We start from the raw sequence: 10955 nt of genomic DNA on the forward strand, positions 1-10955 counted from the left end.
CTCTCTCTCCAATTGGGTATTGTGGTATGCAATAAGGGTACTGAGTGGCCATTGTGTTCAGATTCTAGTCTACTTTCAGCATGCATCTCCCTTCCCGCACGGGATCTCCAACCACATTTTACTTGGTGTGCCCTTCTCCATATGAGCTGCCTTTTTCCCCAGCATGTGAGACTAGCTTCCAAGCCATGGAGCCAACCTCCTGGTACTTATTTCTACTATTCTTGGATATTAGTCTCCTACTCTGTTATTTTATATTCCACAGATGAGTGCAGTCTTTCTATGTCTGTCTCTCTCTTTCTGACTCATTTCACTTAGCATGATACTTTCCCTGTTGATCCACTTAAATGCAAAGTTCATGACTTCAATTTTCTAACAACTGAATAGTATTCCATTGTATAGATATACCGGAGATTCTTTAACCAGTCATCTGTTCTCAGGCACTCGGGTTTTTTCCAGATTCTGGCTATTGTAAACAGTGCTGCGAAGAACATATAAGTGCAGATGTCATTTCAACTATACTTTTTTGCTTCTCCGGAGTATATTCCCAGTAGTGGTATTACTGGGTCAAATGCGAGCTCAATTTCTAATTTTTTTAGAAGTGTGCATATTATTTTCCAAAAAGGGCTGAACCAGTTGGCATTCCCACCAGCAGTATAGAAGGTTCCCTTCCTCCCCACATCCTCTCCAACAGCGGTTGCTTTTGTTCTTTTGGATGTGTGCCAGTCTCTGTGGTGAGAGGTGGTATCTCATGGTTGTTTTGATCTGCATCACCTTGACGATTAGTGATGTAGAGCACTTTTTCGTGTGCCTTTTGGCCATTTGTATCTCTTCCTTGAGAAATTTTCTGTTCATTTATTCGCCCCATTTTCTGATGGGGTTGGATGTTTTCTTCTTGTAGAGTTCAACCAGTGCCTTATATACCCTTGATATCAACCCTTTATCTGATGGGTATTCGGTGAACATCCTTTCCCATTCTGTAGATTGTCTTTGTATTCTGGTCACTGTATCTTTTGCAGTGCAAAAGCTTCTTAGTTTAATGTAGTCTCATTTGTTTATCTGTTTCCTCTTGGTTGGTCAGTTGCGTGTCATCTTTGAAGATACCTTTAGATTCAATATCATGGAGGATTTTGCCAACCTTGTCTTCAATGTACCTTATGGTTTGTGGTCTGATGTTGAGGTCTTTAATCCATTTTGATCTGACTTTTGTGCATGGTGTCAGGTCGAGGTCTAAGCCCATTCTTTTGCACGTAGATGTTCAGTTTTGCCAGCACCATTTGTTAAAGAGGCTTTCCTTGCTCCACTTCACATCTCTTGCTCCCTTACCAAAGATTAGATGGTCATACATTTGGGGTTGTGTGTAGGGATATTCCACCCTGTTCCATTGGTCTGTGGCTCTGCTTTTGTTCCAGTACCATGCTGTTTTAATTGTTACTGCTTTGTAGTAAAATTTGAGGTTGGGGATGGTGATGCCTCCCTCATCTTTTTCCCAAGAATTGTTTTAGCTAACCATGGATGTTTGTTGTTCCATATGAAATTTTAGGATTCCTTGATCCATTTCTTTGAAGAATATTATGGGTATCCTTATAGGGATCTCATTGAATCTGTTTAATGCTTTGGGAAGTATTACCATTTTAGAAAATTGATTCTCCGTATCCATGAACAGGGTATATGTTTCCATTTCCTCATGTCCTCTTTTATTTCATGGAGTAGCATTTTATAATTTTCTTTGTATAGGTCTTTTACTTCCTTGGTTTAGCTGACTCGAGGTACTTGATTTTCTGGGGCACGGTTGTGAATGGGATTGCTATTTTCATGTCCCTTTCCTCTACCTCATTGTTTGTATATAGGAAGGCCATGGATTTTTGGGTATTGATTTTGTAGCCTGCAACTTTACTGTATGAGTCTATTGTTTCTAAGAGTTTCTTAATAGAGGCTTTGGGCTTCTCTAAATATAGTATCATATCGTCTGCGAAGAGTGAGAGTTTGATTTCTTCCTTTCCTATCTGGATGCCCTTAATCTCTTTTTCTTGTCTAACAGCTATTGCTAGTACTTCCACTACTATATTGAACAGCAGTGGTGAGATTGTGCATCCTTGTCTTGTGCCTGATCTTAGAGGAAAGGCCCTTAGTTTTTCCCCATTGAGGATAATGCTTGCCATAGGCTTGTGGTGCATGGCTTCGACTATCTTGAGGAAAGTTCCTACAAAACGCATTTTGGTGAGGGTTTTCATCATGAACGGATGTTGGATCTTGTCAAATGCTTTCTCTGAATCTATTGATATGATCATATGGTTTTTATCTTTACTGTTGTTGATATGATGGATTATGTTGATTGATTTCCAAATGTTAAACAATCCTTGCATCCCTGGGATGAATCCCACTTGGTCATGTTGTATGATCTTTTTGATGAGTTGCTGATTCCTATTTGGTAATATTTTGTTGAGGATCTTTGCATCAGTGTTCATCAGGGATATTGGTCTAAAATTTTATTTCTTAGTGGTGTCTTTGTTTGCTTTTGGTATTAGGGAGATGTGTGCTTCATAGAAACTGTTTGGGAGAGTTCCTGTTTTCTCAATTCCCTGGAAAAGCTTGAGGATAACTGGCAACAGGTCTTCTTTAAATGTTTGGAAGAATTCACCAGTGAATCCGTCTGGACCTGGCCTTTTGTTTTTGAGGAGATTTTTGATTACAGTTTCAATTTCCTTAATATTAATGGGTATATTCAGGTATTCCAAGTTTTCTTTGTTCAGTCTTGGGAGATTGTAGGAATCAAGGAATTCATCCATTTCTTTTAGGTTCTCTTGTTTCGTGGCATACAGACTTTCAAAGTAGTCTCTGATGATCTTTTGAATTTTGTTGGTTTCTGTTGTGATGACCCCCTTTTATTCCTGATTCTGTTTATTAGGTTTCTCTCTCTCTCTTTCTTTGTGAGTCTTGCTAGTGGTTTGTCAATCTTGTTTATTTTCTCAAAGAACCAGCTCTTGATTTCATTGACCTTTCGAATTGTTGTCTGGGTTCCCATGTCATTAATTTCTGTTCTAATTTTTATTATGTCTTCCCTTTGGTGTGGTTTGGGTTCCTTTTTCTGGTCCTTTTCTAAGGATTTGAGCTGTGAAGTCAAGCTATCTATGTAGGCCCTTTCTTCCTTCCTAAGGAATGCTTGCAGAGCTATAAATTTTCCCCTTAACACAGCTTTAGCTGAGTCCCATGGGCTTTGGTAGCTTGTGTCTTCATTCTCATTTGTTTTGAGGTACCTCTTGATTTCTTCCTTGATTTCCTTCCTGATCCACTTAATGTTCAACATTGAGCTGTTTAGTTTCCAGGTATTTGTTTTGATTCTTTGTGTCTGTGTGTTATTACCTTCTATCTTCAGCGCATAATAATCTGAGAAGATAGTTGATACAATTTCTATTTTTCTGATTTTATTGAGGTATGTATGTGTCCCAGTACATGGTTTATTTTGGAAAATGTTCCATGTGCACTGGAAAAGAATGTGTATTCTTTCATTTTGGGTGTAAAGCCCTGTATAGGTCTATTAGCCCTCTCTGTTCCATTTCTTCCTTCAGAGTCCATGTTTCCTTGCTGAGTTTTGTTCTTGTCGATCTATCCAGAGGTGATAGGGCAGTGTTGATAACTCCGACTACTATTTTGCTGTTAGTGATGTCCTCCTTAAAGTCTCTTAGGAGTTGTTTTAAGTATATAGCCGGTCTCTCATTAGGTGCATATACATTTAAGAGTGTGATTTCTTCCTATTGCACATATCCCTTGATAAATAGGAAGTGACCTTCTTTCTCCCTCCTAATCTTTTTCGACCTGAAATCTATGTTGTCAGATACTAGTATTGCCATCCCAGCTCTTTTGAGGGAGTTGTTTGCTTGCAGGATTGTTTTCCACCCTTTGACTTTGAGTCAGTGTTTGCCCTGACTGTTCAGGCTTGTTTCTTTCAGGCAACAGAATGTTGGGTTTAGTTTCCGAATCCATTTTGCCACTCTATGTCTTTTAATTGGTGCATTTAGGCCATTGACATTGAGAGAAATTATTGTCATGGGGTTTTGTGTCATCTTCATGTGGGGTTTGTTGTTCTTGTGGGGTTCTTCCTTGACTTACAATGGCCCCTTTAGTCTCTTTTAAGTTTGGTTTTGAGTCTATGAAGTTTCTGAGCTGTTGTTTATCCGAGAAATAGTGTATGGTTCATTCAAGTTTGAGTGAGAGTTTAGCCGGATAAAGTATTCTTGGTGATGTGTTCATTTGTTGCGTTTTTTGACTATGTCCCACCATTGTCTTCGGGCTCAGAGGGTTTCCTCTGATAGGTCTGCTGTAAATCTGAGCAGATTTACACAATCACATTCTTTGTATGTGATTTTCTTCTTTGACCTTGCTGCTTGCAGAATCGTGTCTCTATCCACTGTATCCATCATTCTGAATATAATATGCCTTGGAGTCTTTTTATTCGGGTCTCTTTTTGCTGGTACTCTTCGGACTCCTTGGATCTGGATGCCTGCCTTCTCCAGCTCTGGGAAGTTCTGGTCAATGATGTCATTCACTGTGTTTTTTTCATTGGGGTTACTTCCCTGTGCTTCTGGTACTCCAATGATTTTTATGTTGTTCCTCTTGAAGTCATCCCCAAGGACTCTGATTCTCTCTATAGCCAGTTTAAGGTCTTTGGCCATTATTTGTTGTTGTCTGGAAGCTTTCTGTAGCTCATCTTCATTCTCACTGATTCTGTCTTTGGCTGTAGTTATTCTACTGTTGAGGGCACCTAGTGAGATTTTTAATTCATCTACAGACTCCTTTATTTGTGTGACTTCTGTTTGTAGCTTTGTGATATCTGTTCGTAGCTTTGAAATTTCTGATCTCATTTCTTCTTGCATTTTCTTGGTTGATTGTTCCAAAGCATCATTAATCTCCTTCCTTAATTTATTGGATGTCTGTTCCATGGTTGCTTTGAGTACATTGACTCTCTTCAAGATTTCTTCTCTGAATTCTTTTTCAGAGAGGTCCAGTATGTGGGTAGACCCTGTGGAGATTTCTGGAATATTTTCTTCATCTTCTCTTCGTGGAGGGGATTTTCACTGTTTCTTCATATTGTTATTGAAGTCTAAAGTTGTAGCCTTCTTGCTGTCTATCCCTATTCCCTCTTTCTGTCGGGGGGGATTCAGTTTGTGCTAAATTGATGATAGTGGCTTTGTTCCAATTCCAGAATACTTCCTTATTCTCAGGCTCTCCTCTTGATTTATATGTGGCTTTCATTGATGACTTAAGGCTATGCTATCTTTACGAGGAGTTTGTACAGATTTTATTGTTCACTGACAGCTTTTGTGAAGTTCAAGTCAGTTAAGGGACTATTTTGCAAAAAAATGATTTAGATGGCCAGGGTGATTTTTCGAAGAAATAGGTTATAGAGTATATAATGTAACGCCCACTTTTAGGCCGCGCCCCCTGAACTATAGGTCATGACTCCAGTACTCTCTTGGGGGACAGGGCGTGGTTGATGGGTGGGAGAGTGCCCCTCGGGTCAGTAGGCAGATTCCCGATCCTCTTTGTGAGTACCTGATTGGGAGTTTGGGCATTACAGAGGATCGGAGAGGTGCGTCCACACAGCGCAGGGAGTTCGCGGGTCCAGGGGAGCCCCTGCAGCAGGAACTGGTGAGAGAGTGCCCCTCGGGTCTGTAGGCAGTGTCCGATCCTCTTTGTGAGTCCAACACCATTTGTTAAAGAGGCTTTTTCTTGCTCCACTTCACATTTCTTGCTCCCTTATCGAAGATTAAATGGTCATACATTTGGGGTTGTGTGTAGGGATATTCCACCTAGTTCACCAAGGAAATATTGACACTGAAGGAAGAAATATAAGAGAGAGGCCTAATAGACCTATTCAGGGCTTTACACCCCAAAATGAAAGAATACACATTCTTTTCCAGTGCACATGGAACATTTTCCAAAATAAACCATGTACTGGGCCACAGAACATACCTCAATAGAATCGGAAAAATAGAAATTGTAACAACTATCTTCTCAGACCACAATGCGCTAAAGATAGAAGGTAACCACTCACAGACACAGAAAATCAAAGCAAACACATGGAAATTAAACAGCTCAGTGTTGAACAATGAGTAGGTCAGGAAGGAAATCAAGGAAGAAATCAAGAGATACCTGGAAACAAATGAGAATGAAGACACGAGCTACCAAAACCTATGGGACGCATCTAAAGCTGTGTTAAGGGGAAAATTTATAGCTCTGCAAACATTCCTCAGGAAGGAAGAAAGGGCCTACACAGCTTGACTTCACAGCTCAAGGCTTTAGAAAAGGACCAGAAAAAGAAATCCAAACCAGACCGAAGGAAAGAAATAATAAAAATTAAAGCAGAAATTAACCACATGGAAACCCAGACAATTCGAAAGGTCAATGAAACCAAGAGCTGGTTCTTTGAGAAAATAAACAAGATTGATAAACCGCTAGCAAGACTCACAAAGAAAGAGAGAGAGAGAGAACCCTAATAAACAGAATCAGGAATGAAAAGGGGGACATCACAACAGAAACCAATGAAATTCAAAATATCATCAATGTTTGTTATTGTCACTGTCACTGTCATCCTGTTGTTCATCGATTTCTTCAAGCCGTCACCAGTAATGTCTCTCATTGTGAGACTTATTGTTACTGTTTTTTAGCTTCCCAGGCTCTGCCCTGTGGGCGTGATTCTCTCCGTAGCTTGCTGGGCTCTCCGAGAAGGGCGGAGGAATCAAACACGGGTCAGCCACATGAAAAGCGAATTCCCTACAGCTGTGTTAACGCTCAAGCCCATTTGTTATTGTAATATTTTAAATATTATATTTGTCAGTTTTGTCTGCAACTCTGTGTTCCTCCTAAGGCTTTTCTGTTCCCACTCCATGAATTGCTGTACTCTGTAACAGCCTTCAGTCCCCTGACTTCTGTTTCTGCATTTTTTATGGCTATATTATCTCTTATTGCAATGTTAAATTCCTATCAAACTACTTCCTTTCCTTCAACATTTTATGTCTAATGTTACCATCACAACTCCACTCTTACTTGCCTGAACATAAACTTTGAACGTCAATGCAGCCGACATGCTCATTATCCTACATTTTCAGCTTATCCTTTTTACTATTCTTATTCCCACTTGTGACTTTATCCTGTTCTCAATCATTCACCCTAAATCACAGTTTTTATTCTGTATTCTGATTAAACATAAAGTTCCTCAGTGGTGACTGAGAAATATAGTGTGATATTCACTGTGTAGATCTTTGGGATTTACTCCTCTCCTCTCTTAGTCAGAAAGTTACTCTGGTATATTTGAAAACTCTAAATTCCATTTTCAATCATTTGTTAACAAAACTCATCCACATTAATAATAATTTGATGTTTTGGAGCCTATATTAAATATTGCTGAAAAATCTGAACTGTCTCTGAGTTGTCAGATAATCACCTTACATTAATGATTCCCCAAGTATATTTCATCTTTTAGGATGTTTATAACCTCTATAATCTTTGCTTATCTAAACTGTTTCTAAGCACATATTAACAGCATCTTTCTCAGTATGTCTACAGTAATTTGGGGGACTTTCTCATTTAAGGTATTCTATATCATTCTGAATTATAAATGTTGATGAGCATACCTTTTTATTTCAGCTAATTTCCTAGATCTATGGCCTCTATTTTTCATTTTATTTGTAAAGTTTTTCATGCCTATTAGAATGCCTGATATAAAATAGTTTTAAGTATATGTTCAATACATCAATGTACTTCATTCTAATCCTTTAACTTCTTCTGATTAAAAAAAATCAATAACTTGTGTGTAATAAGTTTTTTTGCTAGATCTTTTAAATATCAGTAGATATTATAAAAGGGGAAAAAGTCATATTTATTAATTTTCTTTCTCTGTTATAATAAATAAATAAACTTTGATATGCCATATGGTACCTAATTGAATCTTTCAATTAATATGTTTGTGTCAAATTTAATATTAGCTGATTCAAGGAGGCTGTAAAGGGAAACTTCCACTAGACCATTTGTGTTTCACAAAACAACTTTGTAATAGTTTATTTATTGAATAAGTTTTCATGAGGCACCAGCTATATATTAAGTCCCTGGAAAGTCTTTTCTATAGAGTTTCTAATAAGATCATCAAAATTCATCTGTTGCAGAAGAGTGCTTTATCTAGAAATTTTGTATTGAGTTGATTTGGTTTTATTAAAAACTACATTTCAGTCTATTCTCATTTTGTAGAAAGCAGAATTTCATCACCTGGCTTATCACAAAACAACATATATATTCATTATGTGTAAAAATAATATACATATACTATTTCTTAAAAAATAAAACTAGTGAAGTTTGTGCCTGACATTTTATTCTCTGATTGGTTAAAGCAATGGCTCTCAACAACTCTCAACTGGGAGTTAATTTTGACTATCCTTTGGCATTTTTGCTATGTCAGGATATATTTTTCTTGTCATGACTAAGGTAGTTTTCAGGGCATCTAGAGTATAAACTGGGACTATTATAAAATCGCTTCTCGGCCTTTTGCTAAGATCAAGTGTAGTAACTGGGACTATTATTAAATATCCTTTAATAAACAGGGAGTTCTTCCACAGGAAAGAGTATTTTTACTTGTATTTTAGTTCTAGGACTTTATTTAATATTATTATTTCTTTAAAGCTTAGATGGCCTATATAATTATTTTCTGTCAAAGCTGTCCTGTTTTAATATCTAATCTATGCCTATTTCTACTATTGAATTAAGAGTTCTTTTATTCTATTTCCTCCAGTAACATGAGTGCCTTGTTCTCAAAATTGGAGACAAATTCCAGTGGAGTATTTGTATTTTATTTTACAGAACTTGTCTGGTAACTTTTAGTCTGAGATTTTGTACAGTTGTTTTACTGGGATGTAGTCTTTAACTATGAGTTCAATCTGTAACATTTCAAGTGGTGAAGAAAAGAAGTGGACAGCGCATGGGGACGTTTATATTATAGAATTTTTGCTTCTAAATTTCTAAAAGTTGGAGGTTCTTGATAAGTGGTAAGATAATAGTCACCATTTCCGAATATTGCCTATTTCCTTTCCTTATTTGTAATAGTTTGATTCTACTTAAATATCAATAATTTTTCCCTTTACATTTTAATTGAACTATGATTATAATATATTTTATATTACAGGGATTTCAAGAACTTTAAAATTATATATATGATCTTTATAGCAACACTTGGCATGTAATCTTATATATTCATTTTAAATATTCAAATTAAACACAAAAGAAATTGTTCAAAACTGTTCAGTTTAAAATTTTTGCAGCTGAATTGAAACCGAAACACTTGCCTTAGCAATAAGAACACTCTCGGTAGCTTCAAAACAATTTACTTTTAAGCACAAATCTATGTGGTCTCTCCAAAGCTTTGCCGGATATGACATGCACACACACACACATATATATATATATATATTATTGTGCATACACTATTTAAATGTTTGTAAACATTTATTTATTTATTTTAAATGGATTCAGTGAGATACAAAGTTTCAAAATTGTTCATGGTTGAATTTCAGTCATACAATGTTCTAAATGCCACCATTTATCAAAGTCCATTTCCATCACCCATAACCCCAGTTTTCTTTCCATCACCCACTCTTCCCCAAGCTTGCTTCTTATATCTCTATGGCATGCACATTCCTTCTCTCTCTCTCTCTCTCTCTCTCTCTCTCTCATTTCTCATTTCTTGCTCCTTCTCTCTTCCCTCTCTCCCTCCCTCTCTCTACTTCCCTCTCTCTCTTTCCTTCTCTCTCTCTCTTTCCCTCCCTACCCTCTTGTTCTCTGAATTAATGTTCATTAAGCACCACTGGGAGTGATCCCCAGCACAGACCTGGGTGTTGCTCCTGAATACTTCTGGGTGTGGCGACCAACCAAAATCAACTGATCAATGCAACAAATAAAAACGTATTAAATTAGACTTTGAAGATAGCTCAGTGTCAGAAGTACATAGGTGCATGAGTCAGGACCAAGTCCAAACCTTGGTACTTCGTGGACCTGAAAACCACAGATTGCGTCCTAGGAGACTTCAATCTCCTCTGCATGATCCTGGTGGTTTCTTACAGGATAGAGGATGAGAAGCTCTTCATACTTGGCACTAACATTAAACTCCCCAACTTACCTGGCCAAATATTGGCAGGTAGGATGCTGGGTTCCCTGAACAGTGCTTTAGAACTCCTACATACAATCAGAAGAAAATAAAATACCTCACTAAATTACTATCCTACATACACTAAGTTTCAGTGTAGCTTCAATTAGAAATTGTTTTCGTATTATAGAATTATTTTTCCTACTATGCCATTACTTGTCAAGTACCAAGTATGGAAGAGGTATACAGAGGGTGGAGTGATAGTATAGCGTTTAGGCATTTGTTTTGCATGTAGCTGACCTGGGTTTGATCCCCGGCATCCCAAACACCGCCAGAAGTAATTTCTGAGTGCAGTCGAAAGTGTGCCCTACTCTCTTATTGCCAGGTGTACTGCCAGATGTTATCCAGAAGGAAAAAAGATAAGAAAAAATAAAAAGAGGTTTATAGGTAATTTTCATCGTCTTATATAATATAAACCCTTATTATTTTAGTTGAGCATGTGTTACTTTTCTGAAAATATCTCATGTCACTTGGAATTTCAGGTAAAACTCAAACACTCAAGCAATGGATATATATATATAATTATATAAATGATCCATATATATCATTATATATAATGATTTTTATGTTCATAAACATTTAGTATTAATTTAGAATTTGCTACATAGGAAAATAATGAATTTCAGCAGTTTTTGGGGAACTGTATACAATACCTGGATTGAACCCAGCTGGCTACATGCAAGGCAAACTACTCTACCTGCTGCACTATCTCTCAGTCTCGAAAGTCTTATTTCTAACTGACAAAGCATTTAGTAACTAACAAAGTATT

At 37.3% G+C, this 10955-nt stretch overlaps 1 pseudogene; it reads left to right on the forward strand.

Moving 5' to 3' along the window:
- The first annotated feature begins 8519 nt into the window (after positions 1-8519).
- LOC129399265 (U2 spliceosomal RNA) lies at positions 8520-8644 on the forward strand (annotated as a pseudogene).
- The last annotated feature ends 2311 nt before the right edge of the window (positions 8645-10955 follow it).

This window comes from Sorex araneus, chromosome 10 (assembly GCF_027595985.1).
Source record: "Sorex araneus isolate mSorAra2 chromosome 10, mSorAra2.pri, whole genome shotgun sequence".
NCBI lineage: Eukaryota > Metazoa > Chordata > Mammalia > Eulipotyphla > Soricidae > Sorex > Sorex araneus.